Genomic DNA, 16,381 nt, shown 5'->3' with positions numbered 1-16,381 from the left:
ATGTGGCAAGACGCTCCTCGGGGCGCGTCTTGCTTGGGCTTCTCTCCTGGAGGCCCTCAGTCAGACCCATTGTTGACATGTGGCAAGACGCTCCTCGGGGCACTTCTTGCTTGGGCCTCTCTCCTGGAGGCGCTCAGTCAGACCCAGTGTTGACATGTGGCAAGACTCTACTCGGGGCGCTTCTTGCTTGGGCCTCTCTCCTGGAGGCGCTCAGTCAGACCCAGTGTTGACATGTGGCAAGACGCTCCTCGGGGCGCGTCTTGCTTGGGCCTCTCTCCTGGAGGCCCTCTGTCAGACCCAGTGTTGACATGTGGCAAGACGCTCCTCGGGCCGCGTCTTGCTTGGGCCTCTCTCCTGGAGGCCCTCAATCAGACGCAGTGTTGACACGTGGCAAGACGCTCCTCGGGGCGCGTCTTGCTTGGGCCTCTCTCCTGGAGGCGCTCAGTCAAACCGAGTAGTGACATGTGGCATGACGCTCCTCGGGGCGCGTCTTGCTTGGGCCTCTCTCCTAGAGGCGCTCAGTCAGACCCAGTGGTGACATGTGGCAAGACGCTCATCGGGGCGAGTCTTGCTTGGGCCTCTCTCCTGGAGGCCCTCTGTCAGACCCAGTGTTGACATGTGGCAAGACGCTCCTCGGGGCGCGTCTTGCTTGGGCCTCTCTCATGGAGGCCCTCAGTCAGACCCAGTGTTGACAAGTGTCAAGACGCTCCTCAGGGCGCGTCTTGCTTGGGCCTCTCTCCTGGAGGCACTCAGTCAGACCCATTGTTGACATGTGGCAAGACGCTCCTCGGGGCGCGTCTTGCTTGGGCTTCTCTCCTGGAGGCCCTCAGTCAGACCCATTGTTGACATGTGGCAAGACGCTCCTCGGGGCGCTTCTTGCTTGGGCCTCTCTCCTGGAGGCGCTCAGTCAGACCCAGTGTTGACATGTGGCAAGACTCTACTCGGGGCGCTTCTTGCTTGGGCCTCTCTCCTGGAGGCGCTCAGTCAGACACAGTGATGACATGTGGCAAGACGCTCCTCGGGGCGCGTCTTGCTTGGGCCTCTCTCCTGGAGGCCCTCAATCAGACCCAGTGTTGACACGTGGCAAGATGCTCCTCGGGGCGCGTCTTGCTTGGGCATCTCTCCTGGAGGCGCTCAGTCAGACCGAGTAGTGACATGTGGCATGACGCTCTTCGGGGCGCGTCTTGCTTGGGCCTCTCTCCTGGAGGCGCTCAGTCAGACCCAGTGGTGACATGTGGCAAGACACTCCTCGGGGCGCGTCTTGCTTCGGCCTCTCTCCTGGAGGCCTGCTATCAGACCCAGTGTTGACATGTGGCAAGACGCTCCTAGGGGCGCGTCTTGCTTGGGCCTCTCTCCTGGAGGCGCTCAGTCAGCCCGAGTGCTGACATGTGGCAAGACGCTCCTCGGGGCGCGTCTTGCTTGGGCCTCTCTCCTGGAGGCGCTCAGTCAGACCCAGTGGTGACATATGGCAAGACGCTCCTCGGGGCGCGTGTTGCTTGGGCCTCTCTCCTGGAGGCCCTCTGTCAGACCCAGTGTTGACATGTGGCAAGACACTCCTCGGGGCGCGTCTTGCTTGGGCTTCTCTCATGGAGGCCCTCAGTCAGACCCAGTGTTGACAAGTGTCAAGACACTCCTCGGGGCGCGTCTTGCTTGGGCCTCTCTCCTGGAGGCGCTCAGTCAGACCCATTGTTGACATGTGGCAAGACGCTCCTCGGGGCGCGTCTTGCTTTGGCTTCTCTCCTGGAGGCCCTCAGTCAGACCCATTGTTGACATGTGGCAAGACGCTCCTCGGGGCGCTTCTTGCTTGGGCCTCTCTCCTGGAGGCGCTTAGTCAGACCCAGTGTTGACATGTGGCAAGACTCTCCTCGGGGCGCTTCTTGCTTGGGCCATCTCCTGGAGGCGCTCATTCAGACCCAGTGTTGACATGTGGCAAGACGCTCCTCGGGGCACATCTTGCTTGGGCCTCTCTCCTGGAGGCACTCAGTCAGACCCAGTGTTGACATGTGGCAAGACGCTCCTCGGGGCGCGTCTTGCTTGGGCCTCTCTCCTGGAGGCACTCAGTCAGACCCAGTGTTGACATGTGGCAAGACGCTCCTCGGGGCGCGTCTTACTTGGGCCTCTCTCCTGGAGGCGCTCAGTCAGACCCAGTGTTGACATGTGGCAAGACGCTCCTCGGGGCGCGCCTTGCTTGGGCCTCTCTCCTGGAGGCTCTCAGTCAGACCCAGTGGTGACATGTGGCAAGACGCTCCTCGGGGCACGTCTTGCTTGCGCCTCTCTCCTGGAGGCGCTCAGTCAGACCCAGTGTTGACATGTGGCAAGACACTCCTCGGGGTGCGTCTTGCTTGGGCCTCTCTCCTGGAGGCCCTCTGTCAGACCCAGTGTTGACATGTGGCAAGACACTCCTCGGGGCGCGTCTTGCTTGGGCTTCTCTCATGGAGGCCCTCAGTCAGACCCAGTGTTGACAAGTGTCAAGACACTCCTCGGGGCGCATCTTGCTTGGGCCTCTCTCCTGGAGGTGCTCAGTCAGACCCATTGTTGATATGTGGCAAGACGCTCCTCGGGGCGCGTCTTGCTTGGGCTTCTCTCCTGGAGGCGCTCAGTCAGACCGAGTGCTGACATGTGGCAATACGCTCCTCGGGGCGCGTCTTGCTTGGGCCTCTCTCCTGGAGGCCCTCTGTCAGACCCAGTGTTGACATGTGGCAAGACGCTCCTCGGGGCGCATCTTGCTTGGGCCTCTCTCCTGGAGGCCCTCAATCAGACGCAGTGTTGACACGTGGCAAGACGCTCCTCGGGGCGCGTCTTGCTTGGGCCTCTCTCCTGGAGGCGCTCAGTCAAACCGAGTAGTGACATGTGGCATGACGCTCCTCGGGGCGCGTCTTGCTTGGGCCTCTCTCCTAGAGGCGCTCAGTCAGACCCAGTGGTGACATGTGGCAAGACGCTCCTCGGGGCGAGTCTTGCTTGGGCCTCTCTCCTGGAGGCCCTCTGTCAGACCCAGTGTTGACATGTGGCAAGACGCTCCTCGGGGCGCGTCTTGCTTGGGCCTCTCTCATGGAGGCCCTCAGTCAGACCCAGTGTTGACAAGTGTCAAGACGCTCCTCAGGGCGCGTCTTGCTTGGGCCTCTCTCCTGGAGGCACTCAGTCAGACTCAGTGGTGACATATGGCAAGACGCTCCTCGGGGCGCGTGTTGCTTGGGCCTCTCTCCTGGAGTCCTTCTGTCAGACCCAGTGTTGACATGTGGCAAGACACTCCTCGGGGCGCGTCTTGCTTGGGCTTCTCTCATGGAGGCCCTCAGTCAGACCCAGTGTTGACAAGTGTCAAGACACTCCTCGGGGCGCGTCTTGCTTGGGCTTCTCTCATGGAGGCGCTCAGTCAGACCCAGTGTTGACAAGTGTCAAGACACTCCTCGGGGCGCGTCTTGCTTGGGCCTCTCTCCTGGAGGCGCTCAGTCAGACCCATTGTTGACATGTGGCAAGACGCTCCTCGGGGCGCGTCTTGCTTTGGCTTCTCTCCTGGAGGCCCTCAGTCAGACCCATTGTTGACATGTGGCAAGACGCTCCTCGGGGCGCTTCTTGCTTGGGCCTCTCTCCTGGAGGCGCTTAGTCAGACCCAGTGTTGACATGTGGCAAGACTCTCCTCGGGGCGCTTCCTCCTTGGGCCATCTCCTGGAGGCGCTCATTCAGACCCAGTGTTGACATGTGGCAAGACGCTCCTCGGGGCACATCTTGCTTGGGCCTCTCTCCTGGAGGCGCTCAGTCAGACCCAGTGTTGACATGTGGCAAGACGCTCCTCGGGGCGCGTCTTGCTTGGGCCTCTCTCCTGGAGGCACTCAGTCAGACCCAGTGTTGACATGTGGCAAGACGCTCCTCGGGGCGCATCTTACTTGGGCCTCTCTCCTGGAGGCGCTCAGTCAGACCCAGTGTTGACATGTGGCAAGACGCTCCTCGGGGCGCGCCTTGCTTGGGCCTCTCTCCTGGAGGCTCTCAGTCAGACCCAGTGGTGACATGTGGCAAGACGCTCCTCGGGGCGCGTCTTGCTTGCGCCTCTCTCCTGGAGGCGCTCAGTCAGACCCAGTGTTGACATGTGGCAAGACACTCCTCGGGGTGCGTCTTGCTTGGGCCTCTCTCCTGGAGGCCCTTTGTCAGACCCAGTGTTGACATGTGGCAAGACACTCCTTTTGGCGAGTCTTGCTTGGGCTTCTCTCATGGAGGCCCTCAGTCAGACCCAGTGTTGACAAGTGTCAAGACACTCCTCGGGGCGCATCTTGCTTGGGCCTCTCTCCTGGAGGTGCTCAGTCAGACCCATTGTTGATATGTGGCAAGACGCTCCTTGGGGCGCGTCTTGCTTGGGCTTCTCTCCTGGAGGCCCTCAGTCAGACCCATTGTTGACATGTGGCAAGACGCTCCTCGGGGCGCTTCTTGCTTGGGCCTCTCTCCTGGAGGCGCTCAGTCAGACCCAGTGTTGACATGTGGCAAGACTCTACTCGGGGCGCTTCTTGCTTGGGCCTCTCTCCTGGAGGCGCTCAGTCAGACCCAGTGATGACATGTGGCAAGACGCTCCTCGGGGCACGTCTTGCTTGGGCCTCTCTCCTGGAGGCGCTAAGTCAGACCCAGTGGTAACATGTGACTAGGCGCTCCTCGGGGCACGTATTGCTTGGGCCTCTCTCCTGGAGGCCCTCTGTCAGACCCAGTGTTGACATGTGGCAAGACGCTCCTCGGGGCGCGTCTTGCTTGGGCCTCTCTCCTGGAGGCCCTCAATCAGACCCAGTGTTGACACGTGGCAAGATGCTCCTCGGGGCGCGTCTTGCTTGGGCCTCTCTCCTGGAGGCGCTCAGTCAGACCGAGTAGTGACATGTGGCATGACGCTCCTCGGGGCGCGTCTTGCTTGGGCCTCTCTCCTGGAGGCGCTCAGTCAGACCCAGTGGTGACATGTGGCAAGACACTCCTCGGGGCGCGTCTTGCTTCGGCCTCTCTCCTGGAGGCCCGCTGTCAGACCCAGTGTTGACATGTGGCAAGACGCTCCTAGGGGCGCGTCTTGCTTGGGCCTCTCTCCTGGAGGGGCTCAGTCAGACCGAGTGCTGACATGTGGCAAGACGCCCCTCGGGGCGCGTGTTGCTTTTGCCTCTCTCCTGGAGGCCCTCTGTCAGACCCAGTGTTGACATGTGGCAAGACGCTCCCCGGGGCGCGTCTTGCTTGGGCCTCTCTCCTGGAGGCGCTCAGTCAGACCCAGTGTTGACATGTGGCAAGACGCTCCTAGGGGCGCGTCTTGCTTGGGCCTCTCTCCTGGAGGCGCTCAGTCAGACCGAGTGCTGACATGTGGCAAGACGCTCCTCGGGGCGCGTCTTGCTTGGGCCTCTCTCCTGGAGGCGCTCAGTCAGACCCAGTGGTGACATATGGCAAGACACTCCTCGGGGCGCGTATTGCTTGGGCCTCTCTCCTGGAGGCCCTCAGTCAGACCCAGTGTTGACAGGTGGCAAGACACTCCTCGGGGCGCGTCTTGCTTGGGCCTCTCTCCTGGAGGCCCGCTGTCAGACCCAGTGTTGACATGTGGCAAGACGCTCCTAGGGGCGCATCTTGCTTGGGCCTCTCTCCTGGAGGCACTCAGTCAGACCGAGTGCTGACATGTGGCAAGACGCTCCTCGGGGGGCGTCTTGCTTGGGCCTCTCTCCTTGAGGCGCTCAGTCAGACCCAGTGGTGACATATGGCAAGACGCTCCTCGGGGCGCGTGTTGCTTGGGCCTCTCTCCTGGAGGCCCTCTGTCAGACCCAGTGTTGACATGTGGCAAGACACTCCTCGGGGCGCGTCTTGCTTGGGCCTCTCTCCTGGAGGCGCTCAGTCAGACCCAGTGTTGACATGTGGCAAGACGCTCCTAGGGGCGCGTCTTGCTTGGGCCTCTCTCCTGGAGGCGCTCAGTCAGACCCAGTGGTGACATATGGCAAGACGCTCCTCGGGGCGCGTATTGCTTGGGCCTCTCTCCTGGAGGCCCTCTGTCTGACCCAGTGGTGACATGTGGCAAGACACTCCTCGGGGCGCATCTTGCTCTGGCTTCTCTCCTGGAGGCCCTCTGTCAGACCCAGTGTTGACATGTGGCAAGACGCTCCTAGGGGCGCGTCTTGCTTGGGCCTCTCTCCTGGAGGCGCTCAGTCAGACCGAGTGCTGACATGTGGCAAGACGCTCCTCGGTGCGCGTCTTGCTTGGGCCTCTCTCCTGGAGGCACTCAGTCAGACCCAGTGGTGACATATGGCAAGACGCTCCTCGGGGAGCGTGTTGCGTGGGCCTCTCTCCTGGAGGCCCTCTGTCAGACCCAGTGTTGACATGTGGCAAGACACTCCTCGGGGCGCGTCTTGCTTGGGCTTCTCTCCTGGAGGCCCTCAGTCAGACCCAGTGTTGACAAGTGTCAAGACGCTCCTCGGGGCACGTCTTGCTTGGGCCTCTCTCCTGGAGGCGCTCAGTCAGACCCAGTGGTGACATGTGGCAAGACACTCCTCGGGGCGCGTCTTGCTTTGGCCTCTCTCCTGGAGGCCCTCTGTCAGACCCAGTGTTGACATGTGGCAAGACGCTTCTCGGGGCGAGTCTTGCTTGGGCCTCTCTCATGGAGGCCCTCAGTCAGACCCAGTGTTGACAAGTGTCAAGACGCTCCTCGGGGCATGTCTTGCTTGGGCCTCTCTCCTGGAGGCGCTCAGTCAGACCCAGTGTTGACATGTGGCAAGACGCTCCTCGGGGCGCGTCTTACTTGGGCCTCTCTCCTGGAGGCGCTCAGTCAGACCCAGTGTTGACATGTGGCAAGACGCTCCTCGGGGCGCGTATTGCTTGGGCCTCTCTCCTGGAGGACCTCTGTCAGACCCAGTGTTGTCATGTGGCAAGACACTCCTCGGGGCATGTCTTGCTTGGGCTTCTCTCATGGAGGCCCTCAGTCAGACCCAGTGTTAACAAGTGTCAAGACACTCCTCGGGGCGCGTCTTGCTTGGGCCTCTCTCCTGGAGGCGCTCAGTCAGACCGAGTAGTGACATGTGGCATGACGCTCCTCGGGGCGCGTCTTGCTTGGGCCTCTCTCCTAGAGGCGCTCAGTCAGACCCAGCTGTGACATGTGGCAAGACACTCCTCGGGGCGCGTCTTGCTTGGGTCTCTCTCCTGGAGGCCCTCTGTCAGACCCAGTGTTGACATGTTGCAAGACGCCTCTCGGGGCGCGTCTTGCTTGGGCCTCTCTCATGGAGGCCCTCAGTCAGACCCAGTGTTGACAAGTGTCAAGACGCTCCTCGGGGCGCGTCTTGCTTGGGCCTCTCTCCTGGAGGCGCTCAGTCAGACCCAGTGTTGACATGTGGCAAGACGCTCCTCGGGGCGCGTCTTACTTGGGCCTCTCTCCTGGAGGTGCTCAGTCAGACCCAGTGTTGACATGTGGCAAGACGCTCCTCGGGGCGCGTCTTGCTTGGGCCTCTCTCCTGGAGGCTCTCAGTCAGACCCAGTGGTGACATGGTGCAAGACGCTCCTCGGGGCGCATCTTGCTTGGGCCTCTCTCCTGGAGGCGCTCAGTCAGAACGAGTGCTGACATGTGGCAAGACGATCCTCGGGGCGCATCTTGCTTGGGCCTCTCTCCTGGAGGCGCTCAGTCAGACCCAGTGGTGACATGTGGCAAGACGCTCCTCGGGGCACGTCTTACTTGGGCCTCTCTCCTGGAGGCGCTCAGTCAGACCTAGTGGTGACATGTGGCAAGACGCTCCTCGGGGCACGTATTGCTTGGTCCTCTCTCCTGGAGGCCCTCTGTCAGACCCAGTGTTGACATGTGGCAAGACGCTCCTCGGGGCGCGTCTTGCTTGGGCTTCTCTCATTGAGGCCCTCAGTCAGACCCAGTGTTGACATGTGTCAAGACGCTCCTCGTGGCGTGTCTTGCTTGGGCCTCTCTCCTGGAGGCACTCAGTCAGACCCAGTGTTGACATGTGGCAAGACACTCCTCGGGGCGCGTCTTGCTTGGGCCTCTCTCCTGGAGGCCCTTTGTCAGACCCAGTGTTGACATGTGGCAAGACGCTCTTCGGGGCGCGTCTTGCTTGGGCCTCTCTCATGGAGGCCCTCAGTCAGACCCAGTGGTGACAAGTGTCAAGACGCTCCTCGGGGCGCGTCTTGCTTGGGCCTCATTCCTGGAGGAGCTCAGTCAGACCCATTGTTGACATGTGGCAAGACGCTCCTCGGGGCGCGTCTTGCTTGGGCTTCTCTCCTGGAGGCCCTCAGTCAGACCCATTGTTGACATGTGGCAAGACGCTCCTCGGGGCGCTTCTTGCTTGGGCCTCTCTCCTGGAGGCACTCAGTCAGACCCAGTGTTGACATGTGGCAAGACGCTCCTCGGGGCGCGTCTTGCTTGGGCCTCTCTCCTGGAGGCCCTCTGTCAGACCCAGTGTTGACATGTGGCAAGACGCTACAAGGGGCGCGTCTTGCTTGGGCCTCTCTCCTGGAGGCGCTCAGTCAGACCGAGTGCTGACATGTGGCAAGACGCTCCTCGGTGCGCGTCTTGCTTGGGCCTCTCTCCTGGAGGCGCTCAGTCATACCCAGTGTTGACATGTGGCAAGACGCTCCTCGGGGCGCGTCTTACTTGGGCCTCTCTCCTGGAGGCGCTCAGTCAGACCCAGTGTTGACATGTGGCAAGACACTCCTCGGGGCGCGTCTTGCTTGGGCCTCTCTCCTGGAGGCCCTCTGTCTGACCCAGTGTTGACATGTGGCATGACGCTCCTAGGGGCGCGTCTTGCTTGGCTCTCTCTCCTGGAGGCGCTCAGTCAGACCGAGTGCTGACATGTGGCAAGACGCTCCTCGGTGCGCGTCTTGCTTGGGCCTCTCTCCTGTAGGCGCTCAGTCAGACCGAGTGCTGACATGTGGCAAGACGCTACAAGGGGCGCGTCTTGCTTGGGCCTCTCTCCTGGAGGCGCTCAGTCAGACCGAGTGCTGACATGTGGCAAGACGCTCCTCGGTGCGCGTCTTGCTTGGGCCTCTCTCCTGGAGGCGCTCAGTCATACCCAGTGTTGACATGTGGCAAGACGCTCCTCGGGGCGCGTCTTGCTTGGGCTTCTCTCCTGGAGGCCCTCAGTCAGACCCATTGTGAACATGTGGCAAGACGCTCCTCGGGGCGCTTCTTGCTTGGGCCTCTCTCCTGGAGGCACTCAGTCAGACCCAGTGTTGACATGTGGCAAGACGCTCCTCGGGGCGCGTCTTGCTTGGGCCTCTCTCCTGGAGGCCCGCTGTCAGACCCAGTGTTGACATGTGGCAAGACACTCCTCGGGGCGCGTCTTGCTTGGGCCTCTCTCCTGGAGGCGCTCAGTCAGACCCAGTGTTGACATGTGGCAAGACGCTCCTAGGGGCGCGTCTTGCTTGGGCCTCTCTCCTGGAGGCGCTCAGTCAGACCCAGTGGTGACATATGGCAAGACGCTCCTCGGGGCGCGTATTGCTTGGGCCTCTCTCCTGGAGGCCCTCTGTCTGACCCAGTGGTGAAATGTGGCAAGACACTCCTCGGGGCGCGTCTTGCTTGGGCTTCTCTCCTGGAGGCCCTCTGTCAGACCCAGTGTTGACATGTGGACAGACGCTCCTAGGGGCGCGTCTTGCTTGGGCCTCTCTCCTGGAAGCGCTCAGTCAGACCGAGTGCTGACATGTGGCAAGACGCTCCTCGGTGCGCGTCTTGCTTGGGCCTCTCTCCTGGAGGCGCTCAGTCAGACCCAGTGGTGACATATAGCAAGACGCTCCTCGGGGAGCGTGTTGCGTGGGCCTCTCTCCTGGAGGCCCTCTGTCAGACCCAGTGTTGACATGTGGCAAGACACTCCTCGGGGCGCGTCTTGCTTGGGCTTCTCTCCTGGAGGCCCTCAGTCAGACCCAGTGTTGACAAGTGTCAAGACGCTCCTCGGGGCACGTCTTGCTTGGGCCTCTCTCCTGGAGGCGCTCAGTCAGACCGAGTGCTGACATGTGGCAAGACGCTCCTCGGTGCGCGTCTTGCTTGGGCCTCTTTCCTGGAGGCGCTCAGTCAGACCCAGTGGTGACATATGGCAAGACGCTCCTCGGGGCGTGTATTGCTTGGCCTCTCTCCTGGAGGCCCTCTGTCAGACCCAGTGTTGACATGTGGCAAGACACTCCTCGGGGCACGTCTTGCTTGGGCTTCTCTCATGGAGGCCCTCAGTCAAACCCAGTGTTAACAAGTGTCAAGACACTCCTCGGGGCGCGTCTTGCTTGGGCCTCTCTCCTGGAGGCGCTCAGTCAGACCGAGTAGTGACATGTGGCATGACGCCCCTCGGGGCGCGTCTTGCTTGGGCCTCTCTCCTAGAGGCGCTCAGTCAGACCCAGTGGTGACATGTGGCAAGACACTCCTCGGGGCGCGTCTTGCTTTGGCCTCTCTCCTGGAGGCCCTCTGTCAGACCCAGTGTTGACATGTGGCAAGATGCTTCTCGGGGCGAGTCTTGCTTGGGCCTCTCTCATGGAGGCCCTCAGTCAGACCCAGTGTTGACAAGTGTCAAGACGCTCCTCGGGGCACGTCTTGCTTGGGCCTCTCTCCTGGAGGCGCTCAGTCAGACCCAGTGTTGACATGTGGCAAGACGCTCCTCGGGGCGCGTCTTACTTGGGCCTCTCTCCTGGAGGCGCTCAGTCAGACCCAGTGTTGACATGTGGCAAGACGCTCCTCGGGGCGCGTATTGCTTGGGCCTATCTCCTGGAGGACCTCTGTCAGACCCAGTGTTGACATGTGGCAAGACTCTCCTCGGGGCATGTCTTGCTTGGGCTTCTCTCATGGAGGCCCTCAGTCAGACCCAGTGTTAACAAGTGTCAAGACACTCCTCGGGGCGCGTCTTGCTTGGGCCTCTCTCCTGGAGGCGCTCAGTCAGACCGAGTAGTGACATGTGGCATGACGCTCCTCGGGGCGCGTCTTGCTTGGGCCTCTCTCCTAGAGGCGCTCAGTCAGACCCAGCTGTGACATGTGGCAAGACACTCCTCGGGGCGCGTCTTGCTTGGGCCTCTCTCCTGGAGGCCCTCTGTCAGACCCAGTGTTGACATGTTGCAAGACGCTTCTCGGGGCGCGTCTTGCTTGGGCCTCTCTCATGGAGGCCCTCAGTCAGACCCAGTGTTGACAAGTGTCAAGACGCTCCTCGGGGCGCGTCTTGCTTGGGCCTCTCTCCTGGAGGCGCTCAGTCAGACCCAGTGTTGACATGTGGCAAGACGCTCCTCGGGGCGCGTCTTACTTGGGCCTCTCTCCTGGAGGTGCTCAGTCAGACCCAGTGTTGACATGTGGCAAGACGCTCCTCGGGGCGCGTCTTGCTTGGGCCTCTCTCCTGGAGGCTCTCAGTCAGACCCAGTGGTGACATGTGGCAAGACGCTCCTCGGGGCGCGTCTTGCTTGGGCCTCTCTCCTGGAGGCGCTCAGTCAGAACGAGTGCTGACATGTGGCAAGACGATCCTCGGGGCGCGTCTTGCTTGGGCCTCTCTCCTGGAGGCGCTCAGTCAGACCCAGTGGTGACAAGTGGCAAGACGCTCCTCGGGGCACGTCTTACTTGGGCCTCTCTCCTGGAGGCGCTCAGTCAGACCTAGTGGTGACATGTGGCAAGACGCTCCTCGGGGCACGTATTGCTTGGTCCTCTCTCCTGGAGGCCCTCTGTCAGACCCAGTGTTGACATGTGGCAAGACGTTCCTCGGGGCGCGTCTTGCTTGGGCTTCTCTCATTGAGGCCCTCAGTCAGACCCAGTGTTGACATGTGTCAAGACGCTCCTCGGGGCGTGTCTTGCTTGGGCCTCTCTCCTGGAGGCACTCAGTCAGACCCAGTGTTGACATGTGGCAAGACACTCCTCGGGGCGCGTCTTGCTTGGGCCTCTCTCCTGGAGGTCCTTTGTCAGACCCAGTGTTGACATGTGGCAAGACGCTCTTCGGGGCGCGTCTTGCTTGGGCCTCTCTCATGGAGGCCCTCAGTCAGACCCAGTGTTGACAAGTGTCAAGACGCTCCTCGGGGCGCGTCTTGCTTGGGCGTCATTCCTGGAGGAGCTCAGTCAGACCCATTGTTGACATGTGGCAAGACGCTCCTCGGGGCGCTTCTTGCTTGGGCCTCTCTCCTGGAGGCACTCAGTCAGACCCAGTGTTGACATGTGGCAAGACGCTCCTCGGGGCGCGTCTTGCTTGGGCCTCTCTCCTGGAGGCCCTCTTTCAGACCCAGTGTTGACATGTGGCAAGACGCTACAAGGGGCGCGTCTTGCTTGGGCCTCTCTCCTGGAGGCGCTCAGTCAGACCGAGTGCTGACATGTGGCAAGACGCTCCTCGGTGCGCGTCTTGCTTGGGCCTCTCTCCTGGAGGCGCTCAGTCATACCCAGTGTTGACATGTGGCAAGACGCTCCTCGGGGCGCGTCTTACTTGGGCCTCTCTCCTGGAGGCGCTCAGTCAGACCCAGTGTTGACATGTGGCAAGACACTCCTCGGGGCGCGTCTTGCTTGGGCCTCTCTCCTGGAGGCCCTCTGTCAGACCCAGTGTTGACATGTAGCATGACGCTCCTAGGGGCGCGTCTTGCTTGGCTCTCTCTCCTGGAGGCGCTCAGTCAGACCGAGTGCTGACATGTGGAAAGACGCTCCTCGGGGCGCGTCTTGCTTGGGCCTCTCTCCTGGAGGCGCTCAGTCAGACCCAGTGGTGAAGTATGGCAAGACGCTCCTCGGGGTGCGTATTGCTTGGGCCTCTCTCCTGGAGGCACTCTGTCAGGCCCAGTGTTGACATGTAACAAGACACTCCTCGGGCGCGTCTTGCTTGGGCTTCTCTCATGGAGGCCCTCAGTCAGACCCAGTGTTGACAAGTGTCAAGACACTCCTCGGGCCGCGTCTTGCTTGGGCCTCTCTCCTGGAGGCGCTCAGTCAGACCCATTGTTGACATGTGGCAAGACACTCCTCGGGGCGCGTCTTGCTTGGGCTTCTCTCCTGGAGGCCCTCAGTCAGACCCATTGTTGACATGTGGCAAGACGCTCCTCGGGGCGCTTCTTGCTTGGGCCTCTCTCCTGGAGGCGCTCAGTCAGACCCAGTGTTGACATGTGGCAAGACGCTCCTCGGGGCACGTCTTACTTGGGCCTCTCTCCTGGAGGCGCTCAGTCAGACCTAGTGGTGACATGTGGCAAGACGCTCCTCGGGGCACGTATTGCTTGGTCCTCTCTCCTGGAGGCCCTCTGTCAGACCCAGTGTTGACATGTGGCAAGACGCTCCTCGGGGCGCGTCTTGCTTGGGCTTCTCTCATTGAGGCCCTCAGTCAGACCCAGTGTTGACATGTGTCAAGACGCTCCTCGGGGCGTGTCTTGCTTGGGCCTCTCTCCTGGAGGCACTCAGTCAGACCCAGTGTTGACATGTGGCAAGACACTCCTCGGGGCGCGTCTTGCTTGGGCCTCTCTCCTGGAGGCCCTTTGTCAGACCCAGTGTTGACATGTGGCAAGACGCTCTTCGGGGCGCGTCTTGCTTGGGCCTCTCTCATGGAGGCCCTCAGTCAGACCCAGTGGTGACAAGTGTCAAGACGCTCCTCGGGGCGCGTCTTGCTTGGGCCTCATTCCTGGAGGAGCTCAGTCAGACCCATTGTTGACATGTGGCAAGACGCTCCTCGGGGCGCGTCTTGCTTGGGCTTCTCTCCTGGAGGCCCTCAGTCAGACCCATTGTTGACATGTGGCAAGACGCTCCTCGGGGCGCTTCTTGCTTGGGCCTCTCTCCTGGAGGCACTCAGTCAGACCCAGTGTTGACATGTGGCAAGACGCTCCTCGGGGCGCGTCTTGCTTGGGCCTCTCTCCTGGAGGCCCTCTGTCAGACCCAGTGTTGACATGTGGCAAGACGCTACAAGGGGCGCGTCTTGCTTGGGCCTCTCTCCTGGAGGCGCTCAGTCAGACCGAGTGCTGACATGTGGCAAGACGCTCCTCGGTGCGCGTCTTGCTTGGGCCTCTCTCCTGGAGGCGCTCAGTCATACCCAGTGTTGACATGTGGCAAGACGCTCCTCGGGGCGCGTCTTACTTGGGCCTCTCTCCTGGAGGCGCTCAGTCAGACCCAGTGTTGACATGTGGCAAGACACTCCTCGGGGCGCGTCTTGCTTGGGCCTCTCTCCTGGAGGCCCTCTGTCTGACCCAGTGTTGACATGTGGCATGACGCTCCTAGGGGCGCGTCTTGCTTGGCTCTCTCTCCTGGAGGCGCTCAGTCAGACCGAGTGCTGACATGTGGCAAGACGCTCCTCGGTGCGCGTCTTGCTTGGGCCTCTCTGCTGGAGGCGCTCAGTCAGACCGAGTGCTGACATGTGGCAAGACGCTACAAGGGGCGCGTCTTGCTTGGGCCTCTCTCCTGGAGGCGCTCAGTCAGACCGAGTGCTGACATGTGGCAAGACGCTCCTCGGTGCGCGTCTTGCTTGGGCCTCTCTCCTGGAGGCGCTCAGTCATACCCAGTGTTGACATGTGGCAAGACGCTCCTCGGGGCGCGTCTTGCTTGGGCTTCTCTCCTGGAGGCCCTCAGTCAGACCCATTGTGAACATGTGGCAAGACGCTCCTCGGGGCGCTTCTTGCTTGGGCCTCTCTCCTGGAGGCACTCAGTCAGACCCAGTGTTGACACGTGGCAAGACGCTCCTCGGGGCGCGTCTTGCTTGGGCCTCTCTCCTGGAGGCCCGCTGTCAGACCCAGTGTTGACATGTGGCAAGACACTCCTCGGGGCGCGTCTTGCTTGGGCCTCTCTCCTGGAGGCGCTCAGTCAGACCCAGTGTTGACATGTGGCAAGACGCTCCTAGGGGCGCGTCTTGCTTGGGCCTCTCTCCTGGAGGCGCTCAGTCAGACCCAGTGGTGACATATGGCAAGACGCTCCCCGGGGCGCGTATTGCTTGGGCCTCTCTCCTGGAGGCCCTCTGTCTGACCCAGTGGTGAAATGTGGCAAGACACTCCTCGGGGCGCGTCTTGCTTGGGCTTCTCTCCTGGAGGCCATCTGTCAGACCCAGTGTTGACATGTGGACAGACGCTCCTAGGGGCGCGTCTTGCTTGGGCCTCTCTCCTGGAAGCGCTCAGTCAGACCGAGTGCTGACATGTGGCAAGACGCTCCTCGGTGCGCGTCTTGCTTGGGCCTCTCTCCTGGAGGCGCTCAGTCAGACCCAGTGGTGACATATGGCAAGACGCTCCTCGGGGAGCGTGTTGCGTGGGCCTCTCTCCTGGAGGCCCTCTGTCAGACCCAGTGTTGACATGTGGCAAGACACTCCTCGGGGCGCGTCTTGCTTGGGCTTCTCTCCTGGAGGCCCTCAGTCAGACCCAGTGTTGACAAGTGTCAAGACGCTCCTCGGGGCACGTCTTGCTTGGGCCTCTCTCCTGGAGGCGCTCAGTCAGACCGAGTGCTGACATGTGGCAAGACGCTCCTCGGTGCGCGTCTTGCTTGGGCCTCTTTCCTGGAGGCGCTCAGTCAGACCCAGTGGTGACATATGGCAAGACGCTCCTCGGGGCGTGTATTGCTTGGGCCTCTCTCCTGGAGGCCCTCTGTCAGACCCAGTGTTGACATGTGGCAAGACACTCCTCGGGACACGTCTTGCTTGGGCTTCTCTCATGGAGGCCCTCAGTCAAACCCAGTGTTAACAAGTGTCAAGACACTCCTCGGGGCGCGTCTTGCTTGGGCCTCTCTCCTGGAGGCGCTCAGTCAGACCGAGTAGTGACATGTGGCATGACGCCCCTCGGGGCGCGTCTTGCTTGGGCCTCTCTCCTAGAGGCGCTCAGTCAGACCCAGTGGTGACATGTGGCAAGACACTCCTCGGGGCGCGTCTTGCTTTGGCCTCTCTCCTGGAGGCCCTCTGTCAGACCCAGTGTTGACATGTGGCAAGACGCTTCTCGGGGCGAGTCTTGCTTGGGCCTCTCTCATGTAGGCCCTCAGTCAGACCCAGTGTTGACAAGTGTCAAGACGCTCCTCGGGGCACGTCTTGCTTGGGCCTCTCTCCTGGAGGCGCTCAGTCAGACCCAGTGTTGACATGTGGCAAGACGCTCCTCGGGGCGCGTTTTACTTGGGCCTCTCTCCTGGAGGCGCTCAGTCAGACCCAGTGTTGACATGTGGCAAGACGCTCCTCGGGGCGCGTATTGCTTGGGCCTATCTCCTGGAGGACCTCTGTCAGACCCAGTGTTGACATGTGGCAAGACACTCCTCGGGGCATGTCTTGCTTGGGCTTCTCTCATGGAGGCCCTCAGTCAGACCCAGTGTTAACAAGTGTCAAGACACTCCTCGGGGCGCGTCTTGCTTGGGCCTCTCTCCTGGAGGCGCTCAGTCAGACCGAGTAGTGACATGTGGCATGACGCTCCTCGGGGCGCGTCTTGCTTGTGCCTCTCTCCTAGAGGCGCTCAGTCAGACCCAGCTGTGACATGTGGCAAGACACTCCTCGGGGCGCGTCTTGCTTGGGCCTCTCTCCTGGAGGCCCTCTGT

The sequence above is a fragment of the Nothobranchius furzeri genome, chromosome 3, assembly GCF_043380555.1.
Source record: "Nothobranchius furzeri strain GRZ-AD chromosome 3, NfurGRZ-RIMD1, whole genome shotgun sequence".
Classification (NCBI taxonomy): Eukaryota; Metazoa; Chordata; class Actinopteri; order Cyprinodontiformes; family Nothobranchiidae; genus Nothobranchius; species Nothobranchius furzeri.
The sequence above is the reverse complement of the archived record's forward strand: the minus strand, read 5'-3'. Positions refer to the sequence as shown.